This window comes from Bacillus rossius, chromosome 1 (genome assembly GCF_032445375.1).
Source record: "Bacillus rossius redtenbacheri isolate Brsri chromosome 1, Brsri_v3, whole genome shotgun sequence".
NCBI lineage: Eukaryota > Metazoa > Arthropoda > Insecta > Phasmatodea > Bacillidae > Bacillus > Bacillus rossius.
This window is the reverse complement of record NC_086330.1, coordinates 138,586,355-138,600,513: the sequence shown is the minus strand read 5'-3', so window position 1 is coordinate 138,600,513 and position 14,159 is coordinate 138,586,355. Positions and strand designations below refer to the sequence as shown.

At 36.2% G+C, this 14,159-nt stretch overlaps 1 protein-coding gene across 5 annotated transcripts in view; it reads left to right on the top strand.

The window, feature by feature from the left end:
- LOC134546213 (uncharacterized) overlaps positions 1-14,159 on the top strand; it is a 720,520-nt gene that overhangs the window by 504,139 nt on the left and 202,222 nt on the right. The gene's annotated exons all lie outside the window — the stretch shown is intronic.

The following is a 14,159-nucleotide window of genomic DNA, read 5'->3' as shown; positions in this document are numbered from 1 at the left end:
TAAAAACAATTGCGCGTGATTTAGGAGTGAGTGCTGTTACTGTGGGTGACTGGAGGCGCAACAGACAGAAATTGGAAATTCTCAGGCTACAACGTCCAGATCTCGTATGAAAAAAAGTGAGTACGAAAAAACAAGTGAAGCTTTGTTTTCATGGTTTTTAGCACAGCGGCAAAAAGGTGTCCCTCTTTCTGGGCCTATATTACAAGAAAAAGCGCAGTATTTTCGTAATAAATTACAAGAAGGTGAAAGCAATTTTAATGCCAGTAAAGGATGGCTGGATAAATGGAAAAAAAGATACGGTGTGCGGCAATTGCATATCACAGGAGAAAAGCTTTCAGCTGATGCTGCTGGTGCTGAAAACTATGTTCAAAAATTTCAAAGCATGATCGAAGAAGGGGGCTACACACATGATCAATTATATAACTGTGACGAGACTGGGTTAAATTTTAAAATGCTACCTGACAAGAGTCTAGCATCCAAAGACGAGATTTCCGCTCCTGGGCATAAAAAGAGCAAGGAACGAATTACTGTTATGCCATGTTCCAATGCCTCTGGGACACATAAGCTTCGTCCCTTGGTGATAGGAAAATCAAAAAAACCTAGAGCTTTTAAAAATGTAAATATGAACGCACTACCCGTCGCATACAAAAATCAAAAGAACTCGTGGATGAATACGACCATTTTTAAAAATTGGTTCTTCGAGGAATTTGTTCCTTCAGTAGAAACTTTTTTAAAAGAACGACAATTACCGAGAAAAGCACTGTTGGTTATTGACAACGCTCCATCCCATCCAAACGTAGAAGAGCTTTCAAGTGATGAAATTAAAACTGTTTTCCTGCCCCCAAATGTGACTAGCCTCATTCAACCTATGGACCAAGGCGTCATTGCGACAATAAAGAAAAAGTACAGACGCATGCTTCTGACATATATTTTGCAAGAAGAAGAAATTTCATTAGTAGATATGCTAAAAACAGTTAATATAAAAGACGTTATCTATTGGTTAGTTGATGCGTGGTCAAAAATTAAACAGGAAACTATACAGAAATCCTGGTCAAAACTTATAAAACCGAGAGTTTCACAAAGTGAAGAAGAAGAAACAGTTGAAGATGACTGTGATAATATGACTCTATTGAATTTAATGGTGACAATCCCTGGCTGCGAAATGGAATCCAGTGCTGAAGAGGTTAAGAAGTGGTTAGACAGTGATGAAATTGAAGAATTGACAGATGAGAAAATTATTGAAATGGTCAACAACCGGGATGAGGACACCGAAAAAGACGAACAAGGGGAAGAAGAAACCAACAAAAAAATTAGCCATGCAGATGGGTTTCTACGCTTAGAAAAGGCACTCGAATACGTGGAGCAGCAAGATGACGTCACGCCAAATGACGTAATGTTTTTTAAGAAGTGGAGCACACGAGCAGCTGAGAAGCGAGGAGCATTAAAAAAACAAAAAAACAATAATAGATTATTTTAAAAAATAATAATAATGTATATATTTCTAATCTGCATTTCAATATGTTTGTATTTTATTTTTATTAAAACATCGACATACTATGTATTAGAAATTGATTTTGCGTGTTTTTATTCGTATTTCCAATAATCCGAGGTTCTGATAATCCGAGTTGGCCCCGGTCCCATCAAGCTCGGATTATCGAGGTTCTAGTGTAATTAAAAGGAGCCTTGGAAACTTGCTGGATAAAAAAAAAATAAGTTAAATAAATTGATTTACCAGAGGCGACACGAGGTGGGGAACAAACAAAATTTAGGAACTTCCTGTAACAAGCAAGGAGGAAGTTGGTGGATCTTTAAAATCAATAAATAAAAACTACACGATTAACTTGATCTATAGTTTCCCTGTTTTATTTGCCCTGATGAATTATCTTGTTTCCATTACTTTACATACAAAAGGTTTTAACAAGTTTCAAAGATTTAAAAAAAAAACAAAAAAAAAAAAATGGGCCGGCCCGCGATTATTTAAAACAATTTACATTCTTAGTTTGAAATATAAACATTTGCATTATGAGTTTCACACCCAAAATTGGATGGATCCGATGATTACATTGATAATTAGTTCTATTCGTTCTACATGTTCTTGAGGAAAACACTGGTCGCTGGTGGGTTGGTCATCCGCTTAAGATAGTTCGTAGCTAGGTAAGGGGGAAATGTTGAATTTACATTACCACCCGGGGTCTTCAAACGATCACGTCGGGTAGTAGAAACGTTTCTTCTAATGTGACCCACGGAACAGGAGGGGGGGGCCACGAGATGGGAGCAATCAGTCGCTCCCTGTCATCGACCCTGTCTGCAAAAGTCCAAATCAAAACTGATTAGAACTTGTATACAGGCAGTCTATGGGGCAGAAAATGCCCAAAAAAAATTTAAGGGAAAAAAAAGGGGGGGTCGCGAATTATCACTCACCAAAACAGGGGAGTTGCCCAGCACGCTGCAGTCGTGGAGTCAGCCAGGGTCAGGAGCTCGCGAATTGCGCGGCAGGACGCGGATGATTTCTTCATGATAACATTTAAAAGAGAAAAATTTTGAAGGCAAATAATTAAACTATGCAGACAGACTAATCTACTAGGATTGACTTGAGGGATAGCATTCCTTATACAAAGCGACTACATAGTCGTTAGCGGTCGGATGAAGTCTTGCAGAGTCTGCCGATTCGCCGATACTCGCTGGAGATCTGTCTGCAGACGCGACGCAAGTTGATCTGTGTCGCGGTAAACCGCGTCTCGTAATTAAAAGTGGCCGCCGGCTCTTACAGGTGGAGGGGGGTCTGGGCCGCCGAAAGATTCCGAACTTGCCCGAATGCGGGCGGAAAAAAAACTCTGGCAGTAGTTTTGAAGTTGGCATCACTGGGCGACAGTAGAGAAATCTGTCGGAGGGGTCTGAGTTGAAAACAATCGACTCGCCCCTCGGCGTCCATATAACTCAAGGGAAAGCAGGTGCTGCTCTCTGGCGCCCTAGAGGGTAGGCTAGCGGAGAAGTTCGCGACTTGGTCGCTAGGTAGCGCTTGTGATCAGTTTTAGGGCCCTCGTTTTTGCGCAGAGACCTTGAGAACGGTCACTGTTGCCCAGGGGGTTACGACCGGTCATTGGTCTTACTTGGAACTGAGAAGGGGGGGGGAGGGTAAAATGCAACGCTGCTGGGAATCTACGCCCCGTCGTGGCTGCAGAGGAGCGAACATAACACTAATACGTGATGAAAAAGGCCAATCTCAGCTCGTCTCTGAGAACTGGTCGCCTGCAAGCTACAGGCTTGTCTATGCAGTTAGGGTCACGAAGAGAAATGATATTACAGGCTTGAGGCGTGACTGAAGGCGGGGGAAATGGTAAGCTGTCTGCTAGTCAGGGATTAGGCCAGCAAAATGTCCGATACGCCAATGGGAAAGGGGCTTCAGAGCACTGAGACAAAGTTTAACTCAGAGGAGTACACCAGACTAACAAATTAAAATCACACTATAGTAGAGCAAATAAAATTTCCACACAAAAAATTTAAAATCATAATAAAAATTTAAAATATATCGTGTCGAATTTATTAATTAACGGCACAGGTGCATAAGACATAGGGTCAGTCCTTCTAGTTCGAATCACAGTGGCGCCTTGTACTATGAGTTCTGAATCAATCCAGTTCTTTGACTTAAGAAACATTACTCTCCAACTTTTAGTAAATGTTTATAATAAAAGTTATTTTAAGCCCCGCGTTAGTCAGCATAAGGCGCCGCCCAGGATTGCGGCTGCAGCTGTTTCACAACTTGCCGTAGTTTCCGCTCTTGTGCAGCGACTGTCCAGGGACGGTGTGGCCCGGTTGGGTTGTCGCTGCTGCGAGTTGGCGCAGCGACTCCGGAGTCCGTCCCACAGCTCTCGTTCCGGTTGTTATCCCGGTCCGGCTGTTGTCCTGAAGATAGTTGTGCAGTTCCGTCTGTCCACTCGCCCTCCCGCCGTCCTTCCCCGGGACGAGCCGGTGCTCCTGGGGTTGCTGTCTCGGACACCTGGGGAACCTCTGACGAGCGCACAGTCGGGGACTCGTGCTGAACCTGGTGTCACTAAAAAGCGTGGCTGTCGACTGTTGTGCTGGGTGCTTGTGTCAAGCGTGGGTATGTTGTCTAGTAGGTACGTTTAGGTCACTGCTGAGCTGCCCCGTCTGCCCTTGTAGCGGTTGCGCGCCACGGCTATCGCTCGCTGCCTGCGGAGAGTCTACGACGAAGTGCCTGTATACTTCCGTCGTGCTCTGAATACATCCACATCCAAGTCCCCTGTAGGCCTGGTCCACTCTTTAAGGCGGGCGAGTGACGTCTCGACGGTCAGCGGCCGGTGTCAGTGTAGAGGGCGCTTCCACCTCCGGCGGCGCGCCGACACTGTGCTTGCGGCCCCTGAGGCCGGATTCTTGTACTAGTTGGCTTCGGCGGTCACGCCGACGGGCCAATCAGATGCCGCAACGTGGACATATTTCGGCGGGTAGCTGACACATCAGGGATGCAGCAGGCGTGCAGCGGTATCGCTCGCGGGCGCCCGCGGTTATAGGAGCTGAGCTGCCACTCGTGTCTCGGTGATGGGGTGCTTGATTCAGGGGACCATTCACACCTTAACAACAAATCATGGCATATTGAGTTTAAACTGCACACACAAATTCTACAAATACAGAAAACAATTTTTTTTTTTTTACTTATTTCCCTTTAAACTATAAACATATAATATAGTTGTCATACTCCTTAGGAAGATTATGAATCATGGCATATTAAGGTTGACACAAATATTTTGATAGCCTTGGTTAATCCATTTTCGCTATTTTACTTTTGCTTTTTTTTATTACCATTAATCATACTTTATAATATTTATCCTTAAACAACTCCTATTAAGACAAAAAAAATTAAACTGGGTGTGCTATACTCGTGGACTATGCCATCTACACTCCAAATGTAGGTATAGATATATTTCTGCATACCTATCTAGCTACACCAGGTTTAAAGAAATGGCATAGCAAGAAGTCCTCTTGTTGAATGGATTGAAACTGTTGTAATTTTGTTTGCCAGTGTAGAAAGTGTAGTTAAATGAAACAAAGCTTTTGTATTACAGAATTTAAAATAGTAACACCTGAATGCAGCATCGCTTGAAATAGTGTTTGTATAAGCCTAATATAATTTTTTTTTAATAATTACTCCAGATACTTTTCATTTCTCATTCTTTATACAGTAGAGCGAATTTCCTCAAGTGCAAAATAATTTAAATTTTTTTTTTCTATTCAAAAAGAGATTTTAAATAAGATTTGCTTTATTTTAATCACTAATTTGTGTTTATGTAATTCTGAGGAATGAAACACAGTACAGCCACAAATCTGCTCTCCTGTCAGCAATTAGCTTCTGGTGTCTGTCCATTAAAGTTTGTCATTACTTAAATTAATTGTGTTCAAACAATATTTTTATTTTCATTTAAACTTATAATAACAAAATATTTAATTTTAAATGGATCTCAACAGCTCCAGAGCCTCTTATGTAGGCCTCCTGGTAATGCCACTAACACACAAGGACAAGATTATATGGTGAATTGCGATAAAACCGAAATAATACAGAAAATCATGTCTGTGCACCATATAACACCAAAATTCAAGTTGATACACCATAGAGCACTGAAATGCAATTATAATCAAAATTAATTAGCGTTTTCTTATCAAAATGTAACTAATGACAAATGTTTAAAATATTAACTTCAATGAAAGTAATTTATTTAGCATGACTTTAGTACCACAATTTAATGAAAATAGCTTGGAAAATGTTTACTTTTTTTAATCTTGCAACTTACTCATTTTTACATTACAACCTTACAATATTTTTCGAACCCAGAAATATTTTGCAGATTTATTTTATTCGTAACATAAAGTAAATGTGCATACATAAGTCAAAATGACACTGTTTTGCATAAATAAGTATCATGGAATATTTAAGTATAATAATTGTTCAGAAATATGGTAGCCATTTTAATTCAAAAATGTCAATAAAAAAATTAAAAACATTAACACCGAAATGCCTTGTTTTAAAAATTGGCCTGAAAATAAAACCATAAACTTTTATCTACCCAAACAGCTGTGATGAAAGTCTGGCAGTACCTGCAGTTTGTGTCAACTAGTTTCGGTCACCAAAGTGTCTTGGGAGGGTGGGTTCAGAGAAGTAGAGGGCATGTAAACTGCATTTGCTAAGGGGTGGCAAGTATTCCAGAATGTTGAATGGAAAATAGTTTTTCTTTTAAACATTTCAAATCAAAAATGTCACCCCAATACTTACAGCTAATGGAACTCGTTCACAAAAATAATTTTAATGGCATGAGCGTAACATGCATGAAACCAATATAATCTGTTCATAAATTTATTTATTTTTTTCTGCAAAATAGTACATACATACATGGTTTTTATATGTAACAAATAATCAACAATTATTTGTATGTTTCTCTTCTTTGATTTGACTATTTTGCAAAAAAATTTCTTGGTCTCATGTTTATTATGAAACACATTTTTTCATTGTGTGTTTAAAAATTTTTTTAGAAAATTTTTTAATATTTGGGAATAATTTAATATTTGGTAAAATATTAAATTTGAATGTATAACAAAGGATTCACAGTAGCCACCTGACTTGGTAGTTGGCTCTTGAGAACATGAGACTTAACGAAATTAAGTTATAACTATTACAATATAATTTACTGTAATTTACAAAATATAATGGTAACTGATATTATCAATATATTGCAACGCTATATTCAAGCATAAAATATTTTGTGCAAAAACTTTGAACAGTGACCAGGTTACCTGTTCCTAGCATCCAGTTCTATAAATTACTCATTTGTTATTTTATCTGATTTTGCACCTTTTTTTGCTGATTGAAATTCCTTTTAATGTGCTTAAAATTAAAACAACTAATTACATACTGTGCTATATTTACCAGTAATTAAATAATTTAACAGAAGAACCGTTAATTTACAAAGTTTTTGTCTCTATTTCTGTATAAATATGCTCGCTGGTCTATATTACAGGTTGGGTATCTGGTGGTTTATTTTTTTGGTTAATTTAATTTTAAATGTATAATTTCTAAGATAATTTTTAAGAGGATTCATCATAGGGAAAATACTTCTGCTCTGCCTTTTCGGTAGTATTCCTACGTGACGTGGTGGGAGGAAGGTTGAGAAAGTCAGTGGGGAGCAAGGCAAGCGAGGATGAGCTGTAAAATCAGCGGGTGGTCTGGGATGCAGGGGGGTTTTGGCAAGGTCTTTCAATGGCTTGGGTAAAGTGGTTGAGGATGACCATGAAGAAGAAAAGGGTGGGGGGGGGGGGGGGGGGGGGAAGTTCCCAATGTTTCTATTCCCTGCGCCAGATTGTAATTTTCTGTATCATCTTTAGTTACTGCCGCACAAAAAATAAATCTGTGAATCATTCAAAGCTTTCCATAAGGTATCTGTAATGCATGATGAAGTGATAAACGAAAAATTATCACATAAAATTTAAAAATTATATTCAAAATAAAAAAATGTCAAAACATTGTTTCATAACATATTATTTAGATTTAATACATTTGCAGACTTTTTATAATAAAAACGGGTACAACACTTCTCTTACAGATATACTTAAAAATCGCCTACACAGTTGTGAAAGTAAAAAATGCATATAAATAGATATACAGTTTTGTTGACTAAACTTTTTTTAATAAAATCCATAACTAGTGAAAAAAAATTTGTGTGCAATATTCAAACCATACACTTTACATACCTAACAATAACACAATCTATAGTTGTGCAAATTATCTGTGTTAAAGAATGTTTTTAAAAAAATATGTCATTAACTTTTATTAAATTCCAGACACTTTTGCATTAAACCAAATAAAAATAAATCAATTATACTTATTTTGTAAACTTATTACCCTCTATTTTATTTGTTGAGAGATAAACATGAAACGGTAAATTATAAAACCATTACAGAATGGCAATTTTAACTGTTAAAAATATTAACATTATCAAACAACACTTTAAAATAAATATCGCGCGCTTTCACGGTCATTGCTTTGCCTTTGGGTTCTAGCCGCGTCACATCGGAAGTTATTTCGGCGTTGCGAAGTGCATTGCAGCCTCTATCTTTAGGGAAGCAGCAGCAGTCGTTTCTTACCTACTGACAGTAACAGCAAGTAGTAGGTTACTGACGAACAGTAGGTAGTAGGTTACTGAGAGTAACAGTAGGTAAGAAGCGACTTTTGCTGCTGACCTGAAGATGGAGGCTGCAACGCACTCCGAAACAAGACAAAAACATTTATTAAAATGTTTCTAGTTGATTTGATTACTTAATGTATTTTAGTAAATTCTTGCTTATTACCATAATGTTCCTGATTTGTTATGAAGTCGCTTGAAGTCTCGATTATCAATGACTCCGACATCTTATCATGTTTATCATCGGCCAAACATTATTACATTTGCAAGAGGAATTACCTCACAATGTGCCAGCCAATTTCAAACTTACCATACATAGTTTATCAAATACAGATACAAATGCAGACTTATTAGTACCTATAAACAAACACATGATCTTTATACAAGCATTCATTTCTCAATTATTGTTTTTATACATTCTAGATAAAATGGCTTCTTACATTAAGTACTGGTTGAAATACACTCAGCCGAGTTCACCGATGCAGAATATATCCCCCTAAATGCTTGATACAAAAATAAAAATGTTAACACTGACATTGCAATTATCTTTTATTAAAATGTAAATACGAATAATGTTAAAGGAATATATCGCACATATCTATCGAATATTGGATTATTTCATATATACAATTTTGAGACTGAATCTCTCCCCAAACAATGCTGAAATAGCAAGTTAGAACACATCAAACGTATACTTATTGCAAAATGAAACCTTTCTTACAAGCAGAAAAATTTTTCAAAATGTACATGTTAATAATTTATGCAAAACTTGATACAACGATTTTATCTTTAGTGAAATTCTATCGCATGCAATTTAGTAAGCACATAACTAATAAGTTACACTATCGCACTGAAAATGTATGTCTGTGGTTAAGAACTGAACAATGCATTAAATGACATACCCAAAAACAATACAGCAATATCATGCATTTGTACTAAAGTATCAAATGCAAACGTCTTGTAAAGTTCAGGTGAGTGTAACATGTGGTATATTTATAATGACTTACATGAGACGATTTCATTATGAATGGTGATAAATCAAATTCAAAAACACAAATTTCTTCTTGTCTTCTTTGATTCGGGTTCATCATTGTTGGCAAAAGCTTGTACACTTTTTCTTCTGGAATTTGATGGTTTCTTGACACTAAGTTTGTGTTGTCTTGCAGCAAATTCGTTCATAGCTTTTGTAATATAGTTAGTATCTCGTATGGGCAACGACCGCGGTCGTCGCGGCTCTACAAGTTCTGGCAGCATACAGTTTAAGTAAAACTTTGTCAATTGCTGATCCACTTGATCCTTCCAGAACAGATCATCTCTGTCAATACTTGTGGTTTTAATTCCATTTGGAGTCCAGAGCCCGAAGATGCAGTAATTACGCCTTGTCACATGAAGTTGCCTTTGACCTTGGTAGAAAAAATGGTGATTCTTATTAATGTCTGTAACAGTTTTTTTGTCTCGATATGTTCCAAAATGTGCATTTCCTTTTAAGAATTAACTCATCAGGACTTAGAACTTCCGGCTTTACTCCAGAAGATGGTCATTTTACTTCCACAATACCATCTCTTTCAATCAGTCCATCTGGGCTGGCCCCTAGAAATTGTATTTCATCATCACCAAACAGTCCACATGCCTTTACTTGTACATCACAAGTCTCTTCCAGCTTTTTCACTGCCTCTTTTTCGTGATCTCTACCCCATATCATAGCATCGATCTGTATTGAAATCCTCATACAACAATGTAGCCACCAATTTTTGGCAGGAAGTATGTGGTTTACGCCTACAAATAGTGCCAAAATTAGAAGCTGTCAACAATTTTCTCCTAGTTTATTTCCACAGGCCGCACTCCCTTTGTAAAAGGGTACCATTCTGCAGTTCTGATCTTCAAATGTAGAGGGTAAGGATTTTAAAAATCCTTCCTTAGCTAGGTTGTAACCTTCGTAAGTCATGTCTGGCTTTTGAGATTGGGCACTTTCAAAGGGAAACCTTGAGGATTTAGAGCTGTAGGTGGTAATCTTGCACACATACTGGATTATTAACATTTTGAGATTACAAGTGAATATAATGTCATATGTTGAGCGGACATAGGACTGAATTGTATATTTAGTTGTGAAGACCTTTCATAGCAAACATTATATAAAAGCTAGATTCAAGTTGAAATCTGTTAAATATGCTTTTGTGGTATTAAAATAACATAAATTTGTGTAGCATAGGGTAGTAACATATTATTATTGGTGACTATAAGATATGGATGGACGCTGTTTAAGTATGCGGAATTCCCCCGACCTCATATAAATATTTACTACACCTTCACGGTAGTACTGAAATAAGCTAAATGAGTATAGTTTCAGGTACATTGCGTATATATTACATTGATTTATAAGTTCTTTATTTATATAAAGTTCTCAGACTATTCCACGTTTTCCATATTTTTCTTGATGATGGACACAATGATTCAGCCACTTTGAAATAATTTTTTCTGTGTTTTGTTTTCAGATAGAATTCCTGAATAACTTTTCATTGAAAACCAATTTTTTTTAACAGCCATTTGCTCTGATTTTTGTAATGACTCCCAACATAGATATTGGTGGAAAGTGTGTCTCATATTGTACTTATACACATGAGCATGGGCGCAAATCTGTAGGATTTCCAGGGGGGGCCCGTGAATTCTGTGGTTTAAGAATTTTGCGCTAGAGGTCAACCGAAACAAGTCTTCTCTGGATGATAAGCTCGTATGTTATACACTTTATTTTTACGTAAGTGATATTAACAATAAAGCAGAGCAACATATGTTTTAGTAATTATTAATTAATGACTATAAGAAATGATCTCTCAAACATGTTTGAATAATTTTCTAACCTAAATACATAAAATATCCATGAAAAAATCTATTAAAATAATATACATGAATATAACGCTGTCCGTCCGTCTGTCTGTCCGTCTGCCACCAGGCTGTATCTCATGAACCGTGATAGTTACACAAATACTAAAAACATAGTAAAATAAATATTTAAGGAGGCTTCCATGCAACCAACGTGATTTTTTTGTTCGTTTTTGCTTGATATTGAAAACGGCAACAGGTAGACGCTTGAAATATTCACAGAATATTTAGTTATATATTCACTTTAAAATAAATGATTAAATTAAAATAAAACAAATTTTAAGGGGGCTCCCATACAACAAACGTGAAAACAGAATAAAATTTCACAAATGATGTATTTCTGTTGCCGCTATAACAAGAAATTCTAAAACAGAGTAAAATAAATATTTAAGAGGGGCTCCCAATCCCATACAACACATGATTTTTTTTGCCGTTTTTATAGATAATGGTACGGAACCCTTTGTGCGCGAGTTCGACTCGCACTTTGTCGGGTTTTTTATGCCACATCACATAATTACTGCGATTCAAATGCTGTTCGTGAAATTCTTTGTTCACAGTTTTTGATGCGCCCTAAAAACCCAAAGCTCCAAAGCTAATAAACGGATCAACATCAAATGAACAATCGAATCATATTAAAACCCTTAAAGACTCTTTTATTTAGTAAAGGCATCAACCAGGTAAAAAAAAAAAAAAAAACTTAATGACACAAATGAAAAATCTCGTAGATAGAACTATGAAATTTATCCTACAGCTAATTGAACCACATACATTTCTCGGCTTATTTTTAGTATAATCAGTATTTTGGCAGTGAATATTATTTAGTTAAAATATACCGCTTGATTAGTTATTAAAGAGACACATTTGCTTCCTTATTAACTTAAATACGGATGTGTAACGTTTAAATACTTCTTTCTCAATCTTACTTTTGTTTACTCGTGCAGTGTTGCAGTTATCAAATAACAAATGTTATAAAGTGATTATCGGCCATGAATATTGAAAATTATCGTTTGATAATAAAAGGGGAGTGATTTTAAATTCCATATTGACGAGGAAAAAAATTATTCCCTGTATATTCACATGTAACGTACAGAGCAGCTAGCCTTACAGAATGGAGATGAGCTAAAAAATATTCCAGTAATGGTATATAAGTTTCAGTTCGTAAATAAACTAAATTCTGCTATAATTACTGTTAAAGTATTAAGTTGTTTATTTACTGGAAAAATAACGTTACAGAATCACTTAAATAAAATATATTACCTAAATAATAGTCACTACTTATAAAACACTCAAGCTTACCAGGTGAAAATCAGATTCTGTTTTCCGTTTCTTCCGCGTCATGAAATTATCCATGTTGATGTTTGCCAAGAAAGCAGAAGACTGGCGCACACGAGAGCAAAACCACTTTAAAAACAGACTACCTGAAACCTATAATACTGTCGTTTGAGGACAAGGTAGTGTGGGTATCAATGGGGAGGAAATGCTAACGGAACCCTACCCTAGCTTCGTCCTTTGGAATGAACGGTTTCTAGGAAAAAAGGGTTTCAAAGTTCTCACTGGAAAACTCCATACCATGGCTTTCGCAGAAGGGGTAGGGGAAAATAACTACGAAACTCAAAGGTAGGAATATAAAGCATGTCAAAGTGTCTGTCGTCGTTGTAAATAATAATCTGATATATATGCTGTGTACACCATTAACTTTAAAATCACGAAGTGGGCCCCCCAAGGAGGGGCCCATTAATTCCAGGGGGGGCCCGGGCCCCCCTGGCCCCCCCGGGATCTACGCCCATGCACATGAGCATGTGTGTGTTCTCTATCTCTCTCTAAAGCTATCAAGTGTACATAATAGCAAAATAATAAATTTCAGCTGATATAATTTAAATTAATTATTTTTATATAGATGTGTGCAAATAATGGTATTGTATTAACTTATAACAGTGGTAATATCTGAAATTATTTTTTGCTAGCAAAATTATACTAGGTTGCAAATATGATGGTATTAACTTGTGCTATACATCTACATTTTTATAAGTATGACATGCGAACAACAAAAGAACACACATGTGTACAACCATAGAAACATATTAATTTTTAGTAATACAGGCATTAATATCAGGCCCATTATAGTTGCACAGATAATTTTTATAATTGATACGTTTCTGTATTTGTGTTTTACTGTGTTTACATGTAATATCGAGTACACACGCGTTAACATTAAATTATTGTGGTAAATGCAGTAATATCTATATGCAACTGTTTATATCACTCTAACGTATGACAGTTCGATTTATCTTGTAAATAAGGTTTGTAGTTATTTTGAGCATTTAATTTAATATGAATTAATTTTGCTACTCTCGGCTATTAATCTCATGGATGAACATGAAAATCAGTGTCTCTAGTTCTGCTGGTTTGCTACTAGTTACGAAAAAATAATAATGTGAAAAATATACTTTTTCCAATGTACCTTAATAATGTTTTCATTTAAGTCAATAGTAATAATGATAATAATGAACTAAAGACATGAAGACATATTTTAGTCTTCTGGTCTCTTAATTTTCAAGTCACTTTCATGGCATCCAAAAAGCCTCCTTTGAAATTCCAGGCTTACCTCATGAAAATGCAGATTGTAGAAACTTCACAATTCTGACTAATATAACATCAGACATCTACCTGAATAATAATAATACTCGAGCTTCTGAATTATCAACATCATAAAATCAAAGTAATATGTCTTGCTGAACTACTCCTGAATTTATTGCAAATAATATCAATATTGCGTGCACTAACCAAACTAGACCAGGTCATTTTTATGAAGTTCCTTTTCTTCTCCACATTCAAATCAAGTTAGCTTTCCAACAATGCGGTATTGTGACGTCATTCTCTGAATAGATTTTCTCATGCATACTTGCAAAACTGGATGAAAAAATAGCCGTTATCAAAATATCAGATTAAATGACTTAATCATAACATACCACATTTTCAAATTACATTTCCAATTGAAATTAGTGCCAAACAAAAACAATAAAATGTTAAATATGAATAACTATTACTATGCTTAATGGTAAATCAATGTAACAAGGCATGTGCTAATTTAATGTT